Source organism: Passer domesticus, chromosome 18 (genome assembly GCF_036417665.1).
Source record: "Passer domesticus isolate bPasDom1 chromosome 18, bPasDom1.hap1, whole genome shotgun sequence".
Taxonomy (NCBI): Eukaryota; Metazoa; Chordata; class Aves; order Passeriformes; family Passeridae; genus Passer; species Passer domesticus.
Window position 1 is genome coordinate 731,707 of NC_087491.1, and position 10,896 is coordinate 742,602.

General features: G+C 54.6%; 1 long non-coding RNA gene across 2 annotated transcripts; it reads right to left on the reverse strand.

The window, feature by feature from the left end:
* Positions 1-3,370: 3,370 nt before the first annotated feature.
* Positions 3,371-5,918, reverse strand: LOC135283135 (uncharacterized). 2 transcript variants are annotated; one of them, XR_010349011.1, is made up of 5 exons: positions 5,866-5,918; positions 5,370-5,549; positions 4,973-5,122; positions 3,874-4,783; positions 3,371-3,589 (listed from the first exon to the last, which is right to left on the reverse strand). It is a non-coding gene; the product is annotated as an uncharacterized LOC135283135 (long non-coding RNA). The 2 variants fall into 2 exon arrangements; XR_010349010.1 differs by having other exon boundaries at positions 5,370-5,887.
* Positions 5,919-10,896: the final 4,978 nt, after the last annotated feature.

Genomic DNA, 10,896 nt, shown 5'->3' on the forward strand with positions numbered 1-10,896 from the left:
GGGCTGCCATCTCAAGTCCCTGCTGGCACTGGGGGCTCCCAGGTGCCTCAGGCTGCTGTGACACTGCTGCACACAAGAGGAAAGAGTGGCAGGGGCTGTGCTGAAATGTCACTATAGGACACAAGACAACACGACGCAGAGATGCTGTTGCTCTCAAGGCAGGAAAAAGGGCAAGTTAATTTTTTTACTCCAACATTTATAGATTTCCAAAGATGACAGTGGATTGGAGGGTGAAAGTGCCACCTCTCCAAGGACAAACAAACAGTCCATCAAGTTTCTCCTCCTCCATAAAAGAATGCAAAACAATAAGTTGTCTACAGAAAGTGTGTGAGAAAGTTTGGTACAAGAATGCAAACATCAGAACACTTAGAAAATCTTAAAAAGTCAAGGCGACATTGAAAGTCAGCTCCATGTGCTGCTGCTGCTGCTGTGGGGTCATTTGTCCAGCCGTGCCCCAGAGTCAGGGATCAGATCCAGGCCCCGCTGCTGCTCCCTTGGGATCAGTCCCAGTTTGGGTGTTGCTGTCAGGGCCAGCAGGAGCGGTGGCTGGAGCAGCAGGTGCTGACAGTGCCCCAAGCCCCGGGGCTGGAGGGGTCCCTGGGTTGGGCTGGGAGGGAGCTGCCCCTTGTTCTCCCTCTGCCCCAAGCAAAGCTGGGCCGGGCACAAGTGGGGCAGCACAGCCACCAGGGAGCCTGCGAGTCTCTTCCAGCCCTGGCTGCTCAGAGTTTGGGCCTTGGAGCCTCAGGTGGACAAAGGCAGCTGCTTCTGGTCCCTCTGTGTGCCCCTGTGTTCAGCAGTGCTGCTCCATCAGTCTGTGCCCAGCAATGGGGAAAAGCCTCAGCCCTGCATGGCCAGGAGCTGCCTGGCTCTGCCTGAGCAGCTCAGCCAGCAGGAAGGGAGCTGCTCCACACGGGAACCAGGAGCAAAGGGCTGCAGCACCTTGTGCTGGGGCAGAGCCCAAATTCTGAGAGGGAATAACAGAGTTATTCATGTGCATTGGTGCGTCAGCACTGCAGGTGCTGTGCCTGCAAACACAGAGTTCAAGATGTGCAAAAGAATTTTGCAGCTCTTGACTGGATCAGGATGTCAGCAGTGCTGAACTCCAGCACAGTCCAAATGAAACACTTCACACCTCTGCTCATATCTGCTAGATTTTTTTCTTCAGCGTATCCAGAGAAAAGTAAACAGAGGAGGAGCCTACATTTTCATTGTTTATCAGAAATGTATCTCATTTTGCTGTACATTCCTTTTGTAGGACGAGTTCTCTGTTAAAAACACTGGACAAAAAAGAAAAGAAAAAATATGAAAGATAAAACCAAAAAACAAATGTGTAGTGAAAATCTTCAGTAACTTTGGATTAAGAGGCAACTGATCTTTTTAAGAAGAGAAATCAGCTACTCTGTAAATGTTCTGATGGCATGGATTCATCTTACTGACCTCAGCATCCCTTTTTTAAAACATTTAGGGTTTTGTTTGCAATATTATGTTATTTTAAATTGTGATTGAATCAATAGGAAATTGAAAGATCTATTATGAATTTATGCATTACTGTGTCTTGAGTGTAAAAATATTGCAGTTTGAAATTTGAATTTAAAGTGTTGCAAATGAAAGTTATAAATCCCAATGGATTGTGTGACAGCAGCTTTTCCTAGAGGATGTGCAGCACTCTAAGGACTTCATCAGTGGGGCTGGGGGTACTTGGACCTTTGTCCTGTGCCACTCTGGGAATATCACAGAATGGAACTTCACCTGCCACCAGCCCAGGTCACTCTCTGCCACCAAAGCTCCTTGGACCTTGTGTCCCCCAGGCAGGCACAAAGTGTTTGTGCTGCTCCCCCTTTTGCACAAACCCACAGAGAGCTGGGATTTTTCCAAGTCTCGTGTCTGCATTGGGCCATATTCCTAAAGAAGCAGCAGCCCATCCCAATGAATGTGGCAAGTTATATGGATGGTTGTGAACTCCACTTCCTGCCTAGAAGTCCTGAAACTGCTTCTGAATGCTGCTCCTTCAGCTCTTGGACATCTTCTCACACAGAGCTGGGGAAAAAATCCCCTGGTCTCTGGCTAAAGAGTGAGTTATGCCAAAGTTAGAGCTCTGTGCGAAGTCTCTATCCATCCCTATCCTATTAATATAACAATATGTGCGGGTGTGCATGGATGTGTCTTGTACACAAAGGAAGGAGTGTGCAAGCAACGTGACTGACACTTTCACTGTCCATGTTCATCCCATACCCATGGGTACAGAGACGTTATGGAAACCCTGGCACACAGAGCCTTCTGTCCATGGATACAGAGACATCCAAGAGCCCCTGGCACACACAGACCCTTCTGTCCCTGGATACAGAGACATCCAAGAGCCCCTGGCACACACAGACCCCTCTCTCCATGGGTACAGACACACCCAAGAGCCCCTGGCACACACAGACCCTTCTGTCTCTGGAGGATGGAGCGCGGTGGGTGGGGGCGGTTGGTGGGCAGCGAGTCCCAGACAGCAGGCCAGACCCGGCTCCAGCCCTGCCAGGCCCTGCCATGGCTCAGTACCAGCTCCTCTGGAATGGAAAAGCCTTTCAGCCTTGTCCCTGCCCAGAGGAGCAGTGCTGGCCTGGCAGCACAGGTTGTTTTCCCCTTAGGCTGCAGGAGATGAGAACACAACACTTGACAACACTGAGTGCGAGGCACAGATCCGGGTGCTCCCCATGAACCTCAGCTCTGGGAGCACTGCCTGCCCCAAGCTCCAGGGGTTGCAGTGGGAGGCCGCCTGGGCTCTGCCCTGGGGCCATCCTGCAGGGACAGCTGGAAACAGGGAGCATTCAGCTGCCACAAACAGCCAAGCCAGGGCTGCAGGGCAGCTGCTCCAGCACGGACTGCACTGCTGTGTGCTGTGCTCTGGGGCTGGGGCTCCCGACACAGGGGACTGGACTGGAGTGCCAGAGGAGACAGAGAAGCTTCAGCTTCAGCCTAACTGAGGTGGGTGCATCAGCTGGGAAGAGTGGGGAGGCTCCAGGAGATTCACAGAGCTCATCCTGCTGCAAGGATGAGAAAAAGGGAGTGGGAACTCAGCAGTGAGGAGAGCTGAGGGCTGGAGAGTGGCTCTGAATGACACTAAAACCCCACTGGACCTCTGAGACATTGCTGCTCCTCAGCCAGTGACAGCATGAGTCCCTAAACCTGGTGCTCAGCCTTCCTTGTGGTCAGGGGCAACAAGGAAGGCCACTGAGTGATGGAGACAGCAATGGGCTAGGAATTCATTGGGGGAAAAGAGGGAGCAGTTGAGAAGTAAAAGGCAAGTGGGGGAGAAAACTGTTCAGAGAAGGGCTGAGCTACAGCTTGAGCACGGTGAAAAATGTCATTTGGAGTCATCCCAGATTGATTTGATTTCAGAAGGTATTGAACAATTTTAATTTTTGGCACGTGTCATGTTTTCCCTTGAAGGTGTACACTCTGCAAACTTGAGCTGTGTTGCCGAAATGCTCAAGCAAGTCTGTGCTGCAGGTGACACCATTTCTTCTTTGGTTGATTCCGGCCCGGTGCTGAGCTCCAGCAGAGCCCTGGCAGAGCCCAAAGCAGCCTCAGCATCCGCAGAGCCCGGCTGCAAGGAGAGAAAGCAGAAACTGCCCGTCAGCTGAAGGCTCCTGTCCCCTTGTCCCAGCTACCCGCGGTGCCCAGGCCATGCTGGCCGTGCCCAGAGCTGTGCCCAGAGCTGCCCATCACTGCTGCCTTTGGGAGCAGAGCAGGAGGGCAGGACATGTGCCCAGCCTGCAGCCAGCCATGGCACATCCAGCCCTCAGCAGCTGCCCAGAGCAGGATGCTCCTGTGCTCGCTGCCATCTCCCAAAAGCTCTGATCCCACCTTGCCAAGCAGATGGGGACCCACCTCATGCAATCCACAGCTGGAAGAAAAGCTGGTCCCAAACGATGTCCTCAGCCTGCTCCAAGGCCACGGCCCATCCATGCCACAGCTGGTCCCAAGCATTTCCCGATCCAGACTGGACCCCATCTGGAACACTTCCTCTAGAAAAACAAACAATAAATTATTGAAAATAGATTACAGACAAAAAGGGGAAACAAGAAAAGAGGTAAAAGATCTTATGTCTGTCAGGGGCTTGAGGAAGCACCAACCCCTGCATGCCAGGGAAAAAACCAGCCATGGGTGAGGAAGCCCAGGCTTTCTCCCTTTCCCCTGCACTGCCCCCCACAATAACCGTGATCCCAAAGCAAACAAGGGCAGTGGAGCAGCCCAAGCCCTTCCTTGCCTGCACAGCAAAGCAGCCCCTGCACAGGTTCTGGAGTCCCACCTCTGCTCCCATCACGGGGGTTTGTTTGTGTTGGGCTAGCTGCCCCAGCCCCAGCCCAGGGCACGGTGGGTGCTGGCGGCTGTTGGCAGGGCCGGGAGTCCACTCCCATTTTGTACCCACCCCAGCCCATTCCCCCAGCCCTGCCAAAAGCAGCTGGGCAGCCGACTGAACAATCAGCTGCATCCACCCCAGCAAAGAGGGGAACCTTTGGTTCGCGGCCAGGCTGTGCAATGCCCAAATCTGGGAGCATCCCCCTGTGTGTGGACTCATCTGTAAATTCGCTGTGGAGCCAGGCTCTGAAGAAGGTGCCAGAATTGAAGTCCATCATCTTCAGCTTGCCAGTGGCCAGGTCCAGGAAGAGGCTGTTATCCTTGATGTGATCCTCACTGTCCCCAGCAGCAGCAGCCCCACCCGGTACAGCTTCTCTGGGGGCTCCTTCTCCTTTCCTGGGCTCAGACCAGGCTGTCAGAGCTCTGCCCAGGGCCCCAGCTGTCAGGGAACCAGGACAAGCAAAATCAGCTCGCATGGTGGCCACCAGTGCTGGGCAGAGCAGCTCAGCTCCAGCACAAGGGCTGTGTGCTCCCATCTGATGAGCCCTGGGCAGTGACACAGGCAGGACAAAAAGGTCTGGGTTCCTTTGCTTCTGATGGCCAAGGCAGGTGTGGAGCTGTAACTTACCGGGGCCCTGCAGCACAGTGTGCCTGTGGCTCTCTCCCTTCTTCTACGGCAGATGTATATCCTGCATCCAAGGATGACAGAACACCTCTTCTAATGAGGGCCTTTCCAAGTCCAGCATGGATAAACACCGCCTGATCAGATCTTGGCACTCTGGGCAGAGAAACCAGAAACCGCCGGTCAGTTGGAGAAGGCTCCTGTTGGCTTTGCCCCACTATTCCTTGACTAGGCCATGATGGATGTGCTCAGAGCTGGGCCTAAACTTTCCCATCAGTTCCCTCTTTTGGAGGAGAGCAGGACATGTGCCACCTCCTCAGCAGCTGCCAGAGCAGGATGCTCCCGAGCCCGCTGCTCTCTCCCAGCACTGGTATTCCTCCCATGCCCACAGATGAGGATCCACCTGGCGAGAGCCGTTGTGGCAGCGAGAGCTGATGGTCCCAGCTGATGTTCTGGTCCCTCCTGAAAGGGTGCTCCCCGCAGACCATCTGGTGCAGCACAATGCCCAGGGACCAGATGGTAGCTGGCTTGCCATAGTACCAGCCAAAATGGGTCCATTCTGGGGGGCTGTATGATGGTGTTCCTATGGAATACAGATGGAGTTCATCAGGGGGATGCTGCTGCTCCCAGAGCCTGGCCCCAGCATCCCTGGGCATGCAGGGACTGCCCCACTGGCACACAGGGTGACCCACTGCCCCTCTTTCCAACACTTGCGGTTGGAAAAGAAGCCATCGGTGTTGGAAGAGGGCAGCAGAAGCCCTGGCAAGGCTCAACCATGACAGAAACACACTTAGTGCTGAGGGAAAACCATGCCTTCATCCTCCCTGCCTGCATTGCCCCAAAATACATTATGAACCCAGAACAAACCAGGTGAGTGGAGCAGCCCAAGCCCTTCTCACCTGCACACCAAACTGGCTGGGGCACCGGCATCGGCCCCCGAGCGCTCCTCGCCCGCCCCGGCCCGGCCATCTCCCGGCGTTCGCTCCCTGCAATGGGACAGCGGCGGCTCGGGGCCGGGGGCCGCGCTGCCGAGCGGCGGAGCTGGGGCCGGGCAAGCCGCAGCGGAGGCGGCGGGAGCGGCCGCGCCGCGTGTGTCCTCCGCGGGCCCCGGGAGGAGCCGGCGCCGGGGCCGGGCTCGGGGCTGTACTCGGGGCCGGGGCCGGGCTCGGGCCAGGCGGAGCCAGAGGGAGGCGATGCCGCCCCAGCCCCAGGCACTGATCCCCGCCCAGCAGCACCACCGCCAGCACGGCCAGAGCCGGGCTGAGACGAGACCTCGGCAGGACGGCCGGGGACGGGCACGGGGCAGCCCCGCCCGGGGCCGGGGGCGGGCCGGGGGCATGGCCCGGCCCGGCACGGGGAGAGGGAGGCGGGGAGAGGAGAGGGACGCCGGGAAAGAGAGAGCGGGAGAGGAGCGGGACAGCGGGAGAGGGAGAGGAGACGGGAATCTTCTGTTGCTTCTGTCGCTGCCGCTGCTGCAACTGAAGCTCCGGGGCCGTTTGTCCCCGTGTCCGTTTGTCCGTTGCCCGCTCGCCCCCGCCCCGAGCCCCACGTTCCCTGAGGGCAGCCCCTGCAAACACGGGAACTTTGCCGAGTTCAGCCAAGACCCAGAGTCTGGACAGTGGCTCAGGAATCCCCTCAGTCCCTGCTGTGCATTGTCCCTGCTGAGGGTCACTCTCAGAGCGCATTCCCTGAATGCAGAATTTGTACCTGACACAAACACTGCACTTACCTCTCCAGCATTGCTGTCCAAGAAAAACAGGGGAAGCCAAACTGTGTGTAGGTCATGGTATCTTAAAATGTCTAAAACTTGCCAACTCATGGATCTTAGCAGTGAGATCTGTTTGGAATTAATTGGATGGACAACTAGTGCAAGATGGAAAAGGGGAGCATAAAATAAATCGAGAAAAATGTCTTGAATTGTTTCAATTTTCATTTAATTTCTTAAAAGCTCTTTCAGTTTTTCGAGAATCTTCTCCTCAGTCCTGTTTGCTTTTTCCAAGAACCTTGCCTGGAGAACGAGGTGCAGCTTCTGTCACAAGGTGTGCCACCAACTGCAGCTTTCCACACTGTGTGTGCAGCACAACACTTGCAGCAAAGCAGGACAAATATTTGAAGAATTTTGCAGCTTGTTCTTTTCTTTTCCTTGTGGGCTGGGCAGTTGTGCCATTGGTAAGGTTTTCATGTTACTGTTCTACCCTAAGAAAACATGACAGGCTACCAAGAACTCTTAGGGAATGCAAGCCAGACTGAATGCAGAGAAACAATCTCCAGAGCTTGCAGCCAGAAGTGGAGCTGTGTGATCATCATTCCAACACCCCCAAGGACATCTGGAAAGTGATCTAGAAGATGAAAATGGGCTGACAGAGGGAGTTTGTTTCTGTGTTCAGTTCAGATTCTTCTACATCTGAAATCAATTCTACAGTCTCCATCTAAATCAAGAGTACAATCAGTTCATGAAAAGCCCCAGAACAAACTGGACCTCTCAGGAGATGACTGAAAGAATCTGAAAAGGAAAAATGCAGGAGAAATGCATTTCTCAGCACTGCAGTATTTCCCTGCCTGAAACCCTCCTCCATTTCCTCCTCATACCTGGATCTGTTGGTGTCAGTTCTGTATTCGGTGGTGCCTCCAGCCCTGAATCCCCTCATCTACAGCCTCAGGAACCAGGAGCTCAAGGCCGCAGTGTGGAGACTGATGACTGGACATCTTAGGAAGCATTAAACTGATTGCCAATTTCTGCAAATCACTTGTAACAAAAGTAATCTTTGATAGTTCTGTTGGTTTGGTTCTTTGATTTCCCTGTCTTTTTTTTTTTAATATTCTTCCTAAAGCTAGTGTTTCTGTCATTTCTGACTTTGTTTCTCTCCTTCTTCCCTGTGGCCACTGACTGTGACAATGAGGAGCTGTGCTCTCAGTGGCTTTAAAGGAATTAAGAATCTCCCAGCAGAGTTTTCTGCAGAGATGCCCTTTTGTTGCCTTCTCTGGAGCTGCAGCAGCAGTGTCTGTGTGCAGAGCTGGGGCAGATCAGTGCTGGCACAGCAGCTGTGCCCAGCAGCAGCAGCAGCACTTGGTGTTGCCAGTGCTGCTGCCGTGGCCCTGCCCCGCTGCCCTGCTGGCCCTGGTGTTGCTGCAAGGCCGGGCACAGTCCTGGGGGTGGCAGTGCCGGGGCTGCAGCAGGGACAGGCCATGGGCACTGCTGGGGCAGCGCTGATGCCTCAGGCCAGGCCCTGGGGGCTCCAGGCTCCTTGCCCAGGCTCTCTCAAGAACACGGCCAGGCCAATGCTCAGCACAGAAAAGCCCCAGGGTGAGCAGCCCCAGGCTGGCCGTGGGCAGGCTGGGGGCAAACAGCATGGCTGGGGCTCTGCAAGGGCCCTGGGAGAGATGGGAAGGAGCAGCAGAGCAGGGGCTGATCCATCCCCAGTGCGCTGCACAGCCCAGGGCAGCGTCCCAGAGCGTCCTCATGGAGCTGCCAACAACATCCCCCCTCTGCAGCCCTGGCCTCTCCCCCAGCTCACAGAGGTGCCACATCCTTGCAGGCACAGCCACGGCAGCACTGGCTCAGGAGCCCCTGTTTGCATTGCACAGAGCAGGCGGGAGAACCCCCATGCTGCTGCTGTGGGGACATGAACCTGAGGCAGCACAAATGCCATCAGCCCCTGGGGCCAGCAAGGGCTGGAGGACACCAGGGAAACCACTCAGCTTTGTCCTGGCCTCTGCAGTCAGCCAGAAAGTTTGTTCCCATCAGCTGGGAGTTTCCTGTCCCACTGCAGACGCTGTTGCTCAGAGCCAGGGCTGCCTGGCAGCCTCTCCCAAATTGCCCTGAGCATTTCCTTGGCTTCACCTTTGCTTTCTTTACCCATCCCTGATCCAGATTTCTTCCTATTGCCCAGCCCTGTCCCCTCCCCTGCAAAAAGCCCATTCCTGTTTGCCCTTTCTTCTCTGGCCCCACTCCCCATTGCAGTTCCTAACTTGGCACTACGGGAACATCCCTTGGGGAGCAGGATCATCCTCCAAGTGCTGCAGGAATTGTCTGCAGGCTCCTGCAGTGTCTGGTGCTGCTCCCTTGCCAGAGGCACTCCAGGCTGGGGGGCACATCTGGGCTGCTGTGTCTGCCTGTGGGGCTCCCTGTTCTGGGCAATGAGGAGGAGCTGCAGAGGCTCTGCAGGACTGACAGGATGGGCTTTGGGGCTGGCAGGAGAAGCTGAGGCACCTGGGCTGCTGGAGCTTCTGAAGAGGAGGCCCAGGGCTCATTCTGCAACTGCCGCAAGGGTGGTTTCAGAGAATCCCAGAATCAGCAAGGCTGGAAAAGACCTTGGAGATCATCAAGTCCAACCTGTGCCCTGACACCGCCTTGTCTCTCTGAGCCTCCTCTTCTCCAGGATAAACAACCCCTGCTCCCTCAGCCACTCCTCACAGGACTTGTTCTGGAGACCCCTCTCCAGTCTGCTTGCCATTTTCTGGACATGTTCCAGCCCCTCCATGTCCTTCCCAAATTGGGGGCCCAGAACTGGACACAGCATTCGAGGTGTGGACTCACCATTGCTGAGAACCGGGGAAGAATCACTGCCCTGGTCCTGCTGGCCACACCATTCCTGATCCAGGCCAGGAGCCATTGGCCTTCTTGGCCACCCGGGCACACTGCTGCCTCATGTCCAGCCTGCTGTCCATCAGTGCCCCCAGGTCCCTTTCTGCCTGGCTGCTGTCCAGCCACTCTGTCCCCAGCCTGTAGCGCTGCAGGGGTTGTTGTGGCCCAAGTGCAGGACCCGGCACTTGGTCTTGTTAAAGCTCACCTTGTTGGATTTGGGCCCTGGATCCAGCCTGTCCAGGTCCCTTTGCAGAGCCCTCCTACCCTCCATCACATCCACACTCGCACCCAGCTTGGTGTCATCTACAAATTTGCTGATGCTGGACTCAGTCTCCGCATGCAGATCATCAGTGCAGATACTGAAATCCACGCTGGCTGGCTCTGATCCCTTGGCCATCCTGTGGGTGCCCTGTGATGGCACTCAAGGTGATCTGTTCCATAACCTTGCCAGGCACCAAGGTCAGGCTGACAGGTCTGGAGTTCCCCAGATCCTCCATCCAGCCCTTCTTGGGGATGGGCTCACACTGGCACCTCCACTCCTCTGGTACCTCCCTGCTGAGCCAGGACTGATGGTAAATGATGGAGAGCAGCTTGGGGAGCTCATCCACCAGCTTCCTCATTGCCCTAGGGTCGATCCTATCTGAACCCATACATGTGTGAGCACCTGAGTGGCTGAGCAGGTCCTTAGCTGCTTCCTCCTGGATTCCAGGGGCCTGTTCTGCTCCCTGTGCTCATCCACCAACTCAGGAGAACACTTGTCCTGAGGACAATCTGTCCTAATATTGAAAACTGAGATAAACAAGATGTTAAGGAGCTCAGGTTTTTTCCTTATCTTTAGTTATTTTATTCTCTACTGTGTCCAATAAAACGTAGAGGTTCTCCTTATCCCTCCTTTTGCCATTTATTTTTTTACAAAAACTGTTTGTTTTTTTTTTTAATAGAAAAGCCACCACATGAAGTTCTAACGGAGTCATCACCTCTCCACTTTTCTTTTTGTGTAACCTAACATCATCTTTGGACACTTCCTGAGTTTTAAGTAATTTTTTGCTTTGAGTTGCCACAAAAGCTCCATGGGTAGCCAGGCCAGTCATTTTCCTCACTAACTCAACTTTTGCCACACTGGGACAGGCTGCTCCTACTCCCTTAAGATTATTTTCTTGAAATGTCTCTCTCCTTCCTGGACCCCTTTGTTTTAAGGGTTGTTTCCCTTAAAAAATCAGTACCTGATTCCGTACTCCCCAAATCAGCATCCTAAAGAGGACAAAGTCTGCCCTACCTAATTCCAGTGCAGAAGTTTTGTTGCTGCCCCTCCTTCTTTCACAGAACATTGAAAACTTGATTATTT